General features: G+C 38.9%; 2 non-coding genes across 2 annotated transcripts; both read left to right on the top strand.

Moving 5' to 3' along the window:
• Nucleotides 1-2,372: 2,372 nt before the first annotated feature.
• LOC112768391 (small nucleolar RNA R71) lies at nucleotides 2,373-2,480 on the top strand. The gene has a single exon (XR_003185827.1). It is a non-coding gene; the product is annotated as a small nucleolar RNA R71 (small nucleolar RNA).
• A 9,205-nt stretch (nucleotides 2,481-11,685) lies between these two features.
• LOC112768111 (small nucleolar RNA R71) lies at nucleotides 11,686-11,793 on the top strand. The gene has a single exon (XR_003185549.1). It is a non-coding gene; the product is annotated as a small nucleolar RNA R71 (small nucleolar RNA).
• Nucleotides 11,794-16,852: the final 5,059 nt, after the last annotated feature.

The following is a 16,852-nucleotide window of genomic DNA, read 5'->3' as shown; positions in this document are numbered from 1 at the left end:
GAGTGGATGGATGTGAGTGGTGAAGAGGTGATGGGGAAGAGAGATTGAGGTGATTGGTGAAGGGTTTTTGGGGAAGGGTGTTTATGGGATTGTGTGAAAGAGAGGTGAGAAGAAGTGAGTGGAGGTAGGTGGGGATCCTGTAGGGTCCACAGATCCTGAGATGATCCTGTGGGGTCCACAGATCCTCAGATGATTCTGTGGGGTCCACAGATCCTGAGATGATCCTGTGGGGTTCACAGATCCTGAGGTGTTCAAGGATTTACACCCTTGCACCAAATTAGGCATGCAAAATGCCCTTGCACGCAACTCTGGGCGTTCAGCGCCAGGTTGGTGCCCATTTTGGGCGTTCAACGCCCATTTACTGGCCATTTCTGGCGTTGAACGCCAGAACCATGCTTGTTCTGGGGGTTTAGCGCCCAGATACTGCCCATTTTAGGCGTTCAGCGCCAGAACCATGCTCTGTTCTGGCGTTGAACGCCAGACAGATGCTTCCTCCAGGGTGTGATTTTTCTTCTGCTGTTTTTGATTCCGTTTTTAATTTTTTTGTTTATTTTGTGACTCCACATGATCATGAACCTATAAAGACATATAACTAAGAAAAATATAGTTAGATAAATAAAAATTGGGTTGCCTCCCAACAAGCGCTTCTTTAATGGCAATAGCTTGACAGTGGGCTCTCATGGAGCCTCACAGATGTTCAGAGCATTGTTGAAACTCTCCAACACCAAACTTAGAGTTTGGATATGGGAGTTCAACACCAAACCTAGAGTTTGGTTGTGGCTTCCCAACACCAAACTTAGAGTTTGACTGCGGGGGCTTTGTTTGACTCTGCTTTGAGAGAAGCTTTTTATGCTTCCTCTCCAAGGATGCAGAGAGAGATCCTTGAGTTGTAAACACAAGGTTGTCCTCATTCAATTGAAGGATTAATTCTCCTCTGTCCACATTAATCACAGCTCTTGCTGTGGCTAGGAAAGGTCTTCCTAGGATGATGGATTCATCCTCTTCCTTTCCAGTATCCAGGACTATGAAATCAGCAGGGATGTAAAGGCCTTCAACCTTTACTAACACGTCCTCTACTTGTCCATAAGCCTGTTTTCTTGAATTGTCTGCCATCTCTAAGGAGATTTTAGCAGCTTGCACCCCATAGATTCCAGTTTCTCTATTACAGAGAGTGGCATGAGGTTTATTCCTGAACCAAGGTCACACAGAGCCTTAAAGATCATGGTGCCTATGGTACAAGGTATTATGAACTTTCCAGGATCCTGTTTCTTCTGAGGCAATGTCAGTTGATCCAGATCACTTAGTTCATTGGTGAACAAGGGAGGTTCATCTTCCCAAGTCTCAATACCAAATAATTTGGCATTCAGCTTCATGATTGCACCAAGAAACTTGGCAGTTTTCTCTTCAGTAACATCCTCATTCTCTTCAGAAGAGGAATACTCATCAGAGCTCATGAAGGGCATAAGGAGGTTCAATGGAATCTCTATGGTCTCTAGATGAGCCTCAGAGTCCTTTGGTTCCTCAGAGGGAAGCTCCTTATTGATCACTGGACGTCCCAGGAGGTCTTCCTCCTTGGGATTCACGTCCTCCTCTCCCTCTTTGGGTTCGGCCATTTTGGTTATGTCAATGGCCTTGCACTCTCCTTTTGGATTTTCTTCTGTATTGCTTGGGAGAGTACTAGGAGGGATTTCAGTGATCCTTTCACTCAGCTGGCCCACTTGTGCTTCCAAATTTCTAATGGAGGATCTTGTTTCATTCATGAAACTCACAGTGGCCTTAGATAGATCAGAGACTAGATTTGCTAAGCTAGATGGATTCTGCTCAGAATTCTCTGTCTGTTGCTGAGTGGATGATGGAAAAGGCTTGCTATTGCTAAACCTGTTTCTTCCACCATTATTAAAGCCTTGTTGAGGCTTTTGATCCTTCCATGAGAAATTTGGATGATTTCTCCATGATGGATTATAGGTGTTTCCATAAGGTTCACCCATGTAATTTACCTCTGCTATTGCAGGGTTCTCAGGATCATAAGCTTCTTCTTCAGGAGAAGCCTCTTGAGTACTGTTGGATGCAGCTTGCATTCCATTCAGACTCTGAGAAATCATATTGACTTGCTGAGTCAATATTTTATTCTGAGCTAATATGGCATTCAGAGTATCAATTTCAAGAACTCCCTTCTTCATAGGTATCCCATTACTCACAGGATTCCTCTCAGAAGTGTACATGAACTGGTTATTAGCAACCATGTCAATGAGTTCTTGAGCTTCTGCAGGTGTTTTCTTTAAGTGAATGGATCCACCTGCAGAAGTGTCCAGTGACATCTTTGATAGCTCAGATAAACCATCATAGAATATATCCAGGATGGTCCATTCTGAAAGCATGTCAGAAGGACACTTTTTGGTCAGCTGCTTGTATCTTTCCCAAGCTTCATAGAGGGCTTCACCTTCTTTCTGTCTGAAGGTTTGAACATCCACTCTAAGCTTACTCAGCTTTTGAGGAGGAAAGAACTTGGCTAAGAAAGCCATGACTAGCTTATCCCAAGAGTTCAAGTTGTCTTTGGGTTGAGAGTCCAACCATACTCTAGCTCTGTCTCTTACAGCAAAAGGGAAAAGTATGAGCCTGTAGACTTTAGGATCTACTCCATTAGTCTTAACAGTATCACAGATCTGCAAGAATTCAGTTAAGAACTGAAAAGGATCTTCAGATGGAAGTCCATGAAACTTGCAGTTCTGTTGCATCAGAGAAACTAGCTGAGGTTTCAGCTCAAAGTTGTTTGCTCCAATGGCAGGAATGGAGATGCTTCTTCCATGTAAATTGGAATTTGGTGCAGTAAAGTCACCAAGCATCCTCCTTGCATTATTATTATTTTCGGCTGCCATCTCCTCTTCTTGTTCGAAAGTTTCTGATAGGTGCTTGCTGGATAGTTGTAATTCAGGGTCTGCTTCAACAAGAATGTTCTTGTCCTTGCTCCTGCTCATATGAAAAAGAGGGACAGAAAAATAATAATAATAGGGATCCTTTTTACCACAGTATAGAGGTCCCTGTGTAAGTAGAAGAATAAATAAATAGAAGGAGATGAGAGAGGGAGAATTTCGAAAATAATTTTTGAAAAAGAGTTAGTGATTTTTCGAAAATGGCTTTTGAAAAGGGTTAGTAATTTTTTTTTCGAAAATTAAAATAAAAAGAACTAATTAGTTAATTAAAAAGAAATTTTGAAAAAGAGGGAAGAGATTTTCGAAAATTGGAGAGAGAGAGAGTTAGTTAGTTGGTTTTGAAAAAGATAAGAAACAAACAAAAAGTTAGTTGAAACAAATTTTGAAAATCAATTTTGAAAAGATAAGAAGTTAGGAAGTTAGAAGAGATATTTTGAAACCAATTTTTTTGAAAAAGGTGAGATAAGAAGATATTTTTGAAAAGATATGATAGAAATTAGTTTTTGAAAAAGATTTGAATTTTTAAAATCACAATTAATGACTTGATTCACAAGAAATCACAAGATATGATTCTAGAACTTAAAGTTTGAATCTTTCTTAACAAGTAAGTAACAAACTTGAAATTTTTGAATCAAAACATTAATTGTTATTGTATTTTCGAAAATTTTGATACAAAAATAAGAAAAAGATTTTTGAAAAATATTTTTAGAATTTTCGAAAATAACTAAGAAAACTGAAAAAGATTTAATTTTTGAAAAAGATTTTGAAAAAGATAAGATTTTTAAATTGAAAATTTGATTTGACTCATAAAAACAACTAGATTTTAAAAATTTTTGAACAAGTCAAATCTAATTTTCGAAATTTTAAGAGAGAAAAGAGGGAAAGATTTTTTTTTCATTTTTTTTGAATTTTTATTGATGAGAGAGAAAAACATGAAAATTATGCAATGCATGAGAATTTTAGATCAAAACATGTGATGCATGCAAGAATGCTATGAATGTCAAGATGAACACCAAGAACACTATGAAGATCATGATGAACATCAAGAACACAATTTTGAAAAATTTTTAATGCAAAGAAAATATGCAAGACACCAAACTTAGAATTATTTAATGCTTAGACACTAAGAATTCAAGAATGTATATGAAAAACAAGAAAAGACACAACATGCAAATGCAAAGATCAAACAAGAAGACTTACCAAGAACAACTTGAAGATCATGAAGAACACTATGAATGCATGAATTTTTTCGAAAAAATGCAAGATGCACATGCAATTGACACCAAACTTATAACATGACTCAAGACTCAAGCAAGAACACAAAAAATATTTTTGATTTTTATGATTTTCTAATTTTTTTGTATTTTTTTCAAAAATTATTTGAAAAACAAAAATAAGGATTTCAAAATCTTTAATATGAATTCCAGGAATCTTGTGCTCTTTAGTCTAAAGCTCCAATCAAAGGGTCAGACATGGCTTAATAGCCATTCAAGCTTTAGAATGGATTTACATCCATTGAGGTGATTAGTTGAAGACCAATCCCAAGGGAGTTTGGGTATGGCTTTTCAGCCAGATAGGATTCAACATGTTACCATGAAACTCTAGAATTCATTCTTGAAAGTTTTAAAGCCATAGAATAATTTATTTTTGAAAACATTTTTATTTAAAAAAAATTTTTTTTTCGAAAACAAAAGAAAAATTTTTGAAAGATTTTTGAAAAATTTTTGAAAACTTTTTGAAAAGAAAACGAAAAGAAAGTTACCCAATCTGAGCAACAAGATGAACCGTCAGTTGTCCAAACCCGAACAATCCCCGACAACGGCGCCAAAAACTTGGTGCGCAGAAATTGTAATTACACTTTGATTATGTAAAATTCATCGCTCTTTCTTTCCCTGGTAATGGCGCCAAAAACATGATACCATGAAACTCTAGAATTCATTCTTGAAAGTTTTAAAGCCATAGAATAATTTATTTTTGAAAACATTTTAAAATTCGAAAAGAAAAAAAAGAAAATTTTGAAAACTTTTGAAAAGAAAACGAAAAGAAAGTTACCCAATCTGAGCAACAGATGAACCGTCAGTTGTCCAAACCCGAACAATCCCCGACAACGGCGCCAAAAACTTGGTGCGCAGAAATTGTAATTACACTTTGATTATGTAAAATTCATCGCTCTTTCTTTCCCTGGTAATGGCGCCAAAAACATGATACCAATACCATGGTTCACAACTTCGCACAACTAACCAGCAAGTTCACTGGGTCGTCCAAGTAATACCTTACGTGAGTAAGGGTCGAATCCCACGGAGATTGTTGGTATGAAGCAAGCTATGGTCACCTTGTAAATCTCAGTCAGGCGGATATAAAATAGTAATGGAGTTTTTGAAAATAATTAATAAAACAGGGATAGAAATACTTATGTAAATCATTGGTGAGAATTTCAGATAAGCGAATAGAGATGCTTTCGTTCCTCTGAACCTCTGCTTTTCTCTTCTTTTTTTTTTTTTTTTTTTTTTTTTTTTTTTTTTTTTTTTTTTTTTTTTTTTTTTTTTTTTATCCTTTCTGTAATCTCATGCAATATAAAAAAAAAAAAAAAAAAAAAAAAAAAAAAAAATCTTTTTCTCTATCTTCATCCAATCGGTCTTACTCCTTTCCATGGCTGGCTTTATGCAAAGGCATCACCGTTGTCAGTGGCTACATCCCCTCCTCTCAGTGAATAATATGCTCACGCACCCTGTCACGGCACGACTATTCATCTGTCGGTTCTCGATCATGCTGGAATAGGATTCACCCTCCTTTTGCGTCTGTCACTAACGCCCAGCACTCGCGAGTTTGAAGCTCGTCACAGTCATTCAATCATTGAATCCTACTCAGAATACCATAGACAAGGTTTAGACCTTCCGGATTCTCTTGAATGCCGCCATCATTCTAGCTTACGCCACGAAGATTCTGGTTAGGAGATCTAAGAGATATTCATTCTAGCTTAATTCATGTAGAACAGAAGTGTTTGTCAGGCACGCGTTCATAGGGGAGAATGGTGATGAGCGTCACACATAATCATCACCTTCATCACGTTCTTGAGTGCGAATGGATATCTTAGAAGAGAAATAAGAAGAATTGAATAGAAAACAGTAGTACTTGCATTAATCTTTGAGGAACAGCAGAGCTCCACACCTTAATCTATGGAGTGTAGAAACTCTACCGTATGAAAATACATAAGTGAAGGTCCAGGCATGGCCGAGATGGCCAGCCCCTCTGATCTAAGAACCAGGCGTCCAAAGATTCCTAATACAATAGTAAAAGGTCCTATTTATAATAAACTAGTCACTAGGGTTTACATGAGTAAGTAATTGATGCATAAATCCACTTCCGGGGCCCACTTGGTGTGTGTTTGGGCTGAGCTTAAGTGTAGCACGTGCAGAGGCCATTTGTGGAGTTGAACGCCAGTTTCTGTGCCAGTTTGGGCGTTCAACTCTGGTTTTGGATCCTTTTCTGGCGCTGGACGCCAGATTTGGGCAGAAGGCTGGCGTTGAACGCCAGTTTACGTCGTCTATTCTTGGCCAAAGTATGGACTATTATATATTGCTGGAAAGCCCTGGATGTCTACTTTCCAACGCAATTGGAAGCGCGCCATTTCGAGTTCTGTAGCTCCAGAAAATCCACTTTGAGTGCAGGGAGGTCAGAATCCAACAGCATCAGCAGTCCTTTTTCAACCTCTGAATCTGATTTCTGCTCAAGTCCCTCAATTTCAGCCAGAAAATACCTGAAATCACAGAAAAACACACAAACTCATAGTAAAGTCCAGAAATGTGAATTTAACATAAAAACTAATGAAAACATCCCTAAAAGTAGCTAGATCCTACTAAAAACATACTAAAAACAATGCCAAAAAGCGTATAAATTATCCGCTCATCACAACATCAAACTTAAATTGTTGCTTGTCCCCAAGCAACTGAAAATCAAATAGGATAAAAAGAAGAGAATATACTATAAATTCCAAACTATCAATGAAACATAGCTTCAATCAAATGAGCGGGACTTATAGCTTTTTGCCTCTTGAATAGTTTTGGCATCTCACTTTATCCATTGAGGTTCAGAATGATTGGCATCTATAGGAACTCAGAGTTCAGATAGTGTTATTGACTCTCCTAGTTCAGTATGATGATTCTTGAACACAGCTTCTTTATGAGTCTTGGCCGTGGCCCTAAGCACTTTGTTTTCCAGTAATACCACCGGATACATAAATGCCACAGACACATAATTGGGTGAACCTTTCCAGATTGTGACTCAGCTTTGCTAAAGTCCCCAATTAGAGGTGTCCAGGGTTCTTAAGCACACTCTTTGTTTTTGCTTTGGACCTTGACTTTAACCGCTCAGTCTCAAGTTTTCACTTGACACCTACACGCCACAAGCACATGGTTAGGGACAGCTTGGTTTAGCCGCTTAGACAAGGATTTTATTCCTTTAGGCCCTCCTATCCACTGATGCTCAAAGCCTTGGGATCCTTTTTTATTTGCCCTTGCCTTTTGGTTTTAAGGGTTATTGGCTTTTTCTGCTTGCTCTTTCTTTTTCTTTTTTTTTCTATTTTTTCTTTTTTTCGCCCTTTTTTTTTTTCTGCAAGCTTTGTTCTTTGCTGCTTTTTCTTGCTTCAAGAATCATTTTTATGATTTTTCAGATTATCGAATAACATGTCTCCTAGTCATCATTCTTTCAAGAGCCAACATATTTAACATTCTTAAACAACAACTTCAAAAGACATATGCACTGTTCAAGCATACATTCAGAAAACAAGAAGCATTGTCACCACATCAATATAATTAAACTAAGTTCAAGGATAAATTCGAAACTCATGTACTTCTTGTTCTTTTGAATTAAAACATTTTTCTTTTAAGAGAGGTGATGGATTCATAGGACATTCATATCTTTAAGACAAAGTTACTAACTACTAATGATCATGTAATAAAGGCACAAACATTGATAAGCACATAATATAGAAAACGAAAAACAGAGAAAACAAGAACAAGGAATGAATCCACCTTAGTGATGGTGGCGTTTCCTTCTTGAGGAACCAATGATGTCCTTGAGCTCTTCTATGTCTCTTCCTTGTCTTTGTTGCTCCTCCCTCATTGCCTTTTGATCTTCTCTTATTTCATGCAGCATGATGGAGTGCTCTTGATGTTCCACCCTTAGTTGTCCCATATTGGAACTCAATTCTCCTAGGGAGGTGTTAATTTGCTCCCAATAGTTTTGTGGAGGAAAGTGCATTTGAGGCATTTCCGGAATCTCATGGTGATGAGCTTCATACGCCTCTTGAGCTCCATGAGTGGGCTCTCTTGCTTGTTCCATCTTTTTCTTAGTGATGGGCTTGTCCTCTTTGATGAGGATATCTCCCTCTATGTCAGTCCTAGCTGAATTGCATAGGTGGCAAATGAGGTGAGGGAAGGCTAACCTTGCCATGGTGGAGGACTTGTCAGCTACCTTGTAGAGTTCTTGAGGTATAATCTCATGAACTTCCACCTCTTCTCCAATCATGATGCTATGGATCATGATGGCCCGGTCTATAGTAACTTCAGACCGGTTGCTAGTGGGAATGATTGAGCATTGAATAAACTCCAACCATCCTCTAGCTATAGGCTTGAGGTCCAATCTTCTTAGTTGAACCGGCTTGCCTTTGGAGTCAATCTTCCATTGAGCTCCTTCTACACATATGTCCATAAGGACTTGGTCCAACCTTTGATCAAAGTTGACTCTCCTTGTGTAGGGGCGTGCGTTCTCTTCCATGTATGGAAAGTTGAACGCCAACCTCACATTCTCCGGACTAAAATCTAAGTATTTCCCCCAAACCATTGTAACATAGTTCTTTGGATCCGGGTTCTTACTTTGATCATGGTTCTTGGTGATCCATGCATTGGCATAGAACTCTTGAACCATTAGGATGCCGACTTGTTGGATGGGATTTGTTAGAACTTCCCAACCTCTTCTTTGAATTTCATGTTGGATCTCCGGATACTCATTTCTTTTGAGTTTAAAAGGGACCTCAGGGATCACCTTCTTTTTGGCCACAACATCATAGAAGTGGTCTTGATGGGCTTTGGAGATGAACCTTTCCATCTCCCATGACTCGGATGTGGAAGCTTTTATCTTCCCTTTCCCTCTTCTAGAGGATTCTCCGGTCTTAGATGCCATCAATGGTAATGGAAAAACAAAACGCTTATGCTTTTACCACACCAAACTTAGAATATTGCTCGCCCTCGAGCAATAAACAAAAGAATAGAAGAAGAAGAAGAAGAAATATGGAGAGGGAGAGGGAGATATGGTTTCGGCTAAGGAGAGTGTAGAGGGGTGTGTTGTGTGAATTTGATGAAGAATGGAGGTCTTTATATAGGGAAGGGAGGGGGGGTTAAGGTTCGGCCATATGGGTGGGTTTGGGTGGGAAATTGGTTTTGAATTTTGAAGGTAGGTGGAGTTTATGAGGTAGGTTTATGGGGAAGAGTGGATAGATGTGAGTAGTGAAGAGGTGATGGGGAAGAGAGATTGAGGTGATTGGTGAGGGGTTTTTTAGGGAAGAGTGTTTGTGGGGTTGTGTGAAAGAGAGTGGTGAGAAGAAGTGAGTGGAGGTAGGTGGGGATCCAGATCCTGAGGTGTCAAGGCATTTACATCCCTGCACCTATTAGGCATGTAAAAATGCCTTTGTACCCAACTCTGGGCGTTCAGCGCCAGGTTGGTGGCCATTTTGGGCGTTCAACGCCCATTTGTGTGCCATTTCTGGCGTTGAACGCCAGAACCATGCCTGTTCTGGCGTTCAGCGCCCAGAAGCTGCCCATTTTGGGCGTTCAGCGCCAGAACCATGCTCTGTTCTGGCGCTGAACGCCAGACAGATGCTCCTCCAGGGTGTGATTTTTCTTCTGCTGTTTTTGATTCTGTTTTCAATTTTTCTATTTATTTTGTGACTCCACATGATCATGAACCTAAGAAAACATGAAAAACAATAAAAATAAGAATTAGATAAACATTGGGTTGCCTCCCAACAAGCGCTTCTTTAATGTCAATAGCTTGACAGTGGGCTCTCATGGAGCCTCACAGATGTGCAGAGCTTTGTTGAGACTCTCCAACACCAAACTTAGAGTTTGGATATGGGAGTTCAACACCAAACTTAGAGTTTGGTTGTGGCCTCCCAACACCAAACTTAGAGTTTGACTGTGGGGGCTCTGGTTGACTCTGCTTTGAGAGAAGCTTTTCAAGCTTCCTCTCCATGGTTGCAGAGGGAGATCCTTGAGTTTTGAATACAAGGGAGTTCTCATTCCATTGAAGGACTATTTCACCTCTGTCAACATCAATCACAGCTCTTGCTGTGGCCAGGAAAGGTCTTCCTAGGATGATGGATTCATCCTCTTCCTTTCCAGTATCCAGGACTATGAAATCAGCAGGGATGTAAAGGCCCTCAACCTTTACTAAAACATCCTCTACTTGTCCATATGCCTGTTTTCTTGAGCTGTCTGCCATCTCTAATGAGATTTTAGCAGCTTGCACCACATAGATTCCCAGTTTCTCTATTATAGAGAGGGGCATGAGGTTTATCCCTGAACCAAGGTCACACAGAGCCTTAAAGATCATGGTGCCTATGGTACAAGGGATTATGAACTTTCCAGGATCCTGTCTCTTCTGAGGCAATGTCAGTTGATCCAGATCACTTAGTTCATTGATGAACAAGGGAGGTTCAACTTCCCAAGTATCAATGCCAAACAATTTGGCATTCAGCTTCATGATTGCACCAAGAAACTTGGCAGTTTGCTCTTCAGTAACATCCTCATTCTCTTCAGAAGAGGAATACTCATCAGAGCTCATGAAGGGCATAAGGAGGTTCAATGGAATCTCTATGGTCTCTAGATGAGTCTCAGATTCCTTTGGTTCCTCAGAGGGAAGCTCCTTGTTGACCACTGGACGTCCCAGGAGGTCTTCCTCCTTGGGATTCACGTCCTCTCCTCTCCTCACAGGTTCGGCCATGGCGCTTATGTCAATGGCCTTGCACTCTCCTTTTGGATTCTCTTCTGTATTGCTTGGGAGAGTACTAGGAGGGATTTCAGTGATCCTTTTACTCAGCTGGCCCACTTGTGCTTCCAGATTTCTAATGGAAGACCTTGTTTCATTCATGAAACTTACAGTGGCCTTAGATAGATCAGAGACTAGATTTGCTAAATTAGAAGCATTTTGTTCAGAGTTCTCTGTCTGTTGCTGAGTTGATGATGGAAAAGGCTTGCTGTTGCTAAACCTGTTTCTTCCACCATTATTAAAGCCTTGTTGGGGCTTTTGATCCTTCCATGAGAAATTTGGATGATTTCTCCATGTTGAGTTATAGGTGTTTCCATAAGGTTCACCTAAGTAGTTCACCTCTGCTATTGCAGGGTTCTCAGGATCATAGGCTTCTTCTTCAGAAGATGCCTCTTGAGTACTGTTGGATGCCGCTTGCATTCCATGTAGACTCTGAGAAATCATATTGACTTGCTGAGTCAATATTTTATTCTGAGCCAATATGGCATTCAGAGTATCAACTTCAAGAACTCCCTTCTTCATAGGCGTCCCACTACTCACAGGATTCCTTTCAGAAGTGTACATGAACTGGTTTAGCAACCATGTCAATGAGTTCTTGAGCTTCTGCAGGCGTTTTCTTTAGGTGAATGGATCCACCTGCAGAGGTATCCAATGACATCTTAGATAACTCAGACAGACCATCATAGAATATATCTAGGATGGTCCATTCTGAAAGCATGTCAGAAGGACACTTTTTGGTCAACTGTTTGTATCTTTCCTAAGCTTCATAGAGGGATTCACCTTCTTTCTGTCTGAAGGTTTGAACATCAGCTCTAAGCTTGCTCAGCTTTTGAGGAGGAAAGTACTTGGCTAAGAAAGCCGTGACCAGCTTATCCCAAGAGTTCAGGCTGTCTTTAGGTTGAGAATCCAACCATAATCTAGCTCTGTCTCTTACAGCAAAAGGAAAAAGCACCAAGTATCACATATCTGCAAGTAGACTTCAGGATCTACTCCATTAGTCTTAACAGTATCACATATCTACAAGAATTCAGTTAAGAACTGAAAAGGATCCTCAGATGGAAGTCCATGAAACTTGCAGTTCTGCTGCATCAGAGAAACTAATTGAGGTTTCAGCTCAAAATTGTTTGCTCCAATGGCAGGAATGGAGATGCTTCTTCCATGTAAATTGGAATTAGGTGCAGTAAAGTCACCAAGCATTCTCCTTGCATTGTTGTTGGGTTCGGCTGCTATCTCCTTTACTTGTTCGAAATTTTCAATCAAGTTGTCTCTGGATTGTTGTAATTTAGCTTCTCTTAATTTTCTCTTCAGAGTCCTTTCAGGTTCTGGATCAGCTTCAACAAGAATGCCTTTTTCTCTATCCCTGCTCATAAGAAAGAGAAGAGAAAAAGAAAAGAAGAGGAATCCTCTATGTCACAGTAAAGAGGTTCCTTATTGTTAGTAGAAAAGAAGAAGAAGAAATTCGAACACAGATAGAGGAGGGGGTTCGAATTTGGTGATGATGTGAGGAAGAGATGTTAGTTAATGAATGAATAAATAGAATAGGATGAGAGAGAAGGAGGGAATTTTCGAAAATTATTTTTGAAAAGGAGTTAGTGATTTTTGAAAATGGTTTTTGAAAAATTATTAGTAATTTTCGAAAATTCAATTTTAAAAATTAAATTAATTAATAAATTAAAAAGAAATTTTGAAAAAAGGGGGAAGATATTTTCGAAAAATGAGAGAGAGAGAGTTAGTTAGGTGGTTTTGAAAAAGTTAAGAAACAAACAAAAAGTTAGTTAGTTAGTTGAAACAAATTTTGAAAAGATAAGAAGTTAGGAAGTTAGAGAAGATATTTTGAAAAGATATTTTTGAAAAAGATAAGATAAGAAGATATTCTAGAAAGTAGTTTTGAAAAAGATTTGATTTTTAAAATCACAATTAATGACTTGATTCACAAGAAATCACAAGATATGATTCTAGAATTTAAAGTTTGAATCTTTCTTAACAAGCAAGTAACAAACTTGAAATTTTTGAATCAAAACATTAATTAGTGATGTTATTTTCGAAAATTTGATGTAAAAATAAGAAAAAGATTTTTGAAAAATATTTTTGGAATTTTCGAAAATAACTAAGAATTTTTGAAAAAGATTTGATTTTTGAAAAAGATTTTGAAAAAGATAAGATTTTCAAATTGAAAATTTGATTTGACTCATAAGAAACAACTTGATTTTAAAAATTTTTGAAAAAGTCAATCCAAATTTTCGAATTTGAGGAGAGAAAAAGGGAAAGATATTTTTTTTATTTTTGAAATTTTTATGAAAAACATGAAAATTATGCAATGCATGAAATTTTTAGATCAAAACATGTGATGCATGAAAGAATGCTATGAATGTCAAGATGAACACCAAGAACACTATGAAGATCATGATGAACATCAAGAACATATTTTTGAAAAATTTTTAATGCAAAGAAAACATGCAAGACACCAAACTTAGAATTCTTTAATGCTTAGACACTAAGAATTCAAGAATGCATATGATAAACATGAAAAGACACAAAACAAAAATTCATCAAGATCAAACAAGAAGACTTACCAAGAACAACTTGAAGATCATGAAGAACACTATGAATGCATGATATTTTCGAAAAATGCAAGATGCATATGCAAGTGACACCAAACTTATGATATGACTCAAGACTCAAACAAGAAACAGAAAAATATTTTTGATTTTTATGATTTTCTAATTTTTTTGGGTTTTTTCGAAAATAATATGAAAAAGAAAAAATAAGGATTCCAAAATTTTTAATATGAATTCCAGGAATCTTGCCATGTTAGTCTAAAGCTTCAGTCCAGGAATTAGACATGGCTCACTAGCCAGCCAAGCTTTCAAAGAAAGCTCCAGTCCAAAACACTAGACATGGCCAATGGCCAGCCAAGCTTCAGTCTTTAACACGAGAGTATATTGCTCTTTGATAACAAATTGCAAGCCTCAATCCAAATAAATTTAGACATGGCTTTACAGCTAGCCAGGCTTCACATGCTTCATGAAACACTAGAATTCATTCTTAAAAATTTTGAATAAAAATTTTTTTAAAAACATTTTAATATTTTTTTTTCGAAAACAGATGAGAAAGTTTTGAAATATTTTTTTTTTGAAAAATTTTTGAAAAGAAGATAAAAAGAAAATTACCTAATCTGAGCAACAAGATGAACCGTCAGTTGTCCAAACTCAAACAATCCCCGGCAACGGCGCCAAAAACTTGGTGCTGTTGCCGGATCAAAAGGGAATCTGGCACTGATGTTACCGGACCAAAAGCTTGCCGAAGACTCAAACAATCCCCGGCAACGGCGCCAAAAACTTGGTGCACGAAATTGTGATGTCCAGGCTCGAACAATCCCTGGTAATGGCTCCAAAGCTTGGTGCTTTGATCTTAATTCATAATTGTCACAACTTCGATACAACTAACCAGCAAGTGTACTGGGTCGTCCAAGTAATACCTTACGTGAGTAAGGGTCGAATCCCACGGAGATTGTTGGTATGAAGCAAGCTATGGTCACCTTGTAAATCTCAGTCAGGCAGATATAAAGTGATAATGGTGTTTTCGAATTTAATATAATAAAATAGGGATAGAGGTACTTATGTAACTCATTGGTAGGAATTTCAGATAAGCGAATGGAGATGCTTTTCGTTCCTCTGAACCTCTGCTTTCCTGCTATCTTCATCCAATCGGTCTTACTCCTTTCCATGGCTGGCTTTATGCAAGGGCATCACCGTTTTCAGTGGCTACACCCCCTCCTCTCAGTGAATAATATGCTCACGCACCCTGTCACGGCACGGCTATTCATCTGTCGGTTCTCGATCATGCTGGAATAGGATTCACCCTCCTTTTGCGTCTGTCACTAACGCCCAGCACTCGCGAGTTTGAAGCTCGTCACAGTCATTCAATCATTGAATCCTACTCAGAATACCACAGACAAGGTTTAGACCTTCCGGATTCTCTTGAATGTCGCCATCATTCTAGCTTACGCCACGAAGATTCTGGTTAGGAGATCTAAGAGATACTCATTCTAGCTTAATTCATGTAGAACAGAAGTGTTTGTCAGGCACGCGTTCATAGGGGAGAATGGTGATGAGCTTCACACGTAATCATCACCTTCATCACGTTCTTGAGTGCGAATGGATATCTTAGAAGAGAAATAAGAAGAATTGAATAGAAAACAGTAGTACTTGCATTAATCTTTGAGGAACAGCAGAGCTCCACACCTTAATCTATGGAGTGTAGAAACTCTACCGTATGAAAATACATAAGTGAAGGTCCAGGCATGGCCGAGATGGCCAGCCCCTCTGATCTAAGAACCAGGCGTCCAAAGATTCCTAATACAATAGTAAAAGGTCCTATTTATAATAAACTAGTCACTAGGGTTTACATGAGTAAGTAATTGATGCATAAATCCACTTCCGGGGCCCACTTGGTGTGTGTTTGGGCTGAGCTTAAGTGTAGCACGTGCAGAGGCCATTTGTGGAGTTGAACGCCAGTTTCTGTGCCAGTTTGGGCGTTCAACTCTGGTTTTGGATCCTTTTCTGGCGCTGGACGCCAGATTTGGGCAGAAGGCTAGCGTTGAACGCCAGTTTACGTCGTCTATTCTTGGCCAAAGTATGGACTATTATATATTGCTGGAAAGCCCTGGATGTCTACTTTCCAACGCAATTGGAAGAGCGCCATTTCGAGTTCTGTAGCTCCAGAAAATCCACTTTGAGTGCAGGGAGGTCAGAATCCAACAGCATCAGCAGTCCTTTTTCAACCTCTGAATCTGATTTTTGCTCAAGTCCCTCAATTTCAGCCAGAAAATACCTGAAATCACAGAAAAACACACAAACTCATAGTAAAGTCCAGAAATGTGAATTTAACATAAAAACTAATGAAAACATCCCTAAAAGTAGCTAGATCCTACTAAAAACATACTAAAAATAATGCCAAAAAGCGTATAAATTATCCGCTCATCAACGGCACGGCTAATCGTCTGGAGGCATCACCCTTGTCAATGGTTTCATCTTATCCTCTCAGTGAAAATGGTCAACGCACCCTGTCACGACACGGCTATTCATCTGTCGGTTCTCGATCATGCTGGAATAGGATTTACTATCCTTTTGCGTCTGTCACTACGCCCAGCAATCGCGAGTTTGAAGCTCGTCACAGTCATTCAATCATTGAATCCTACTCGGAATACCACAGACAAGGTTTAGACTTTCCGGATTCTCTTGAATGCCGCCATCATTCTAACTTACACCACGAAGATTCCGATTAAGAGATTTAAGAGATACTCATTCAATCTAATGTAGAACGGAGGTGGTTGTTAGGCACGCGTTCATAGGGAATGATGATGATTGTCACGTTCATCACATTCAGGTTGAAGTGCGAATGAATATCTTGGAAGCGAAATAAGATGAATTGAATAGAAAACAGTAGTACTTTGCATTAATCTTTGAGGAACAGCAGAGCTCCACACCTTAATCTATGGAGTGTAGAAACTCTACCGTTAAAAATACATAAGTGAAAGGTCCAGGCATGGCCGAATGGCCAGCCCCTCTGATCTAAGAACCAGGCATCCAAAGATGTTCAAAGATACAATCCAGGATCAAAAGATATCTAATACAATAGTAAAAGGTCCTATTTATAATAGACTAGCTACTAGGGTTTACATAAGTAAGTAATTGATGCATAAATCCACTTTCGGGGCCCACTTGGTGTGTGCTTGGGCTGAGCTTTAACTCTCCACGTGCAGAGGTCATTTGTGGAGTTGAACGCCAGGTTTTGATCCATTTCTGGCGTTCAACTCTGGTTCTTGATCCATTTTTGGCGCTGAACTCCAGAATTGGGCAGAGAGCTGGCGTTGAACG

This window comes from Arachis hypogaea, chromosome 17 (genome assembly GCF_003086295.3).
Source record: "Arachis hypogaea cultivar Tifrunner chromosome 17, arahy.Tifrunner.gnm2.J5K5, whole genome shotgun sequence".
NCBI classification, from domain to species: Eukaryota; Viridiplantae; Streptophyta; class Magnoliopsida; order Fabales; family Fabaceae; genus Arachis; species Arachis hypogaea.
This window is presented reverse-complemented; position numbering and strand designations above follow the sequence as displayed.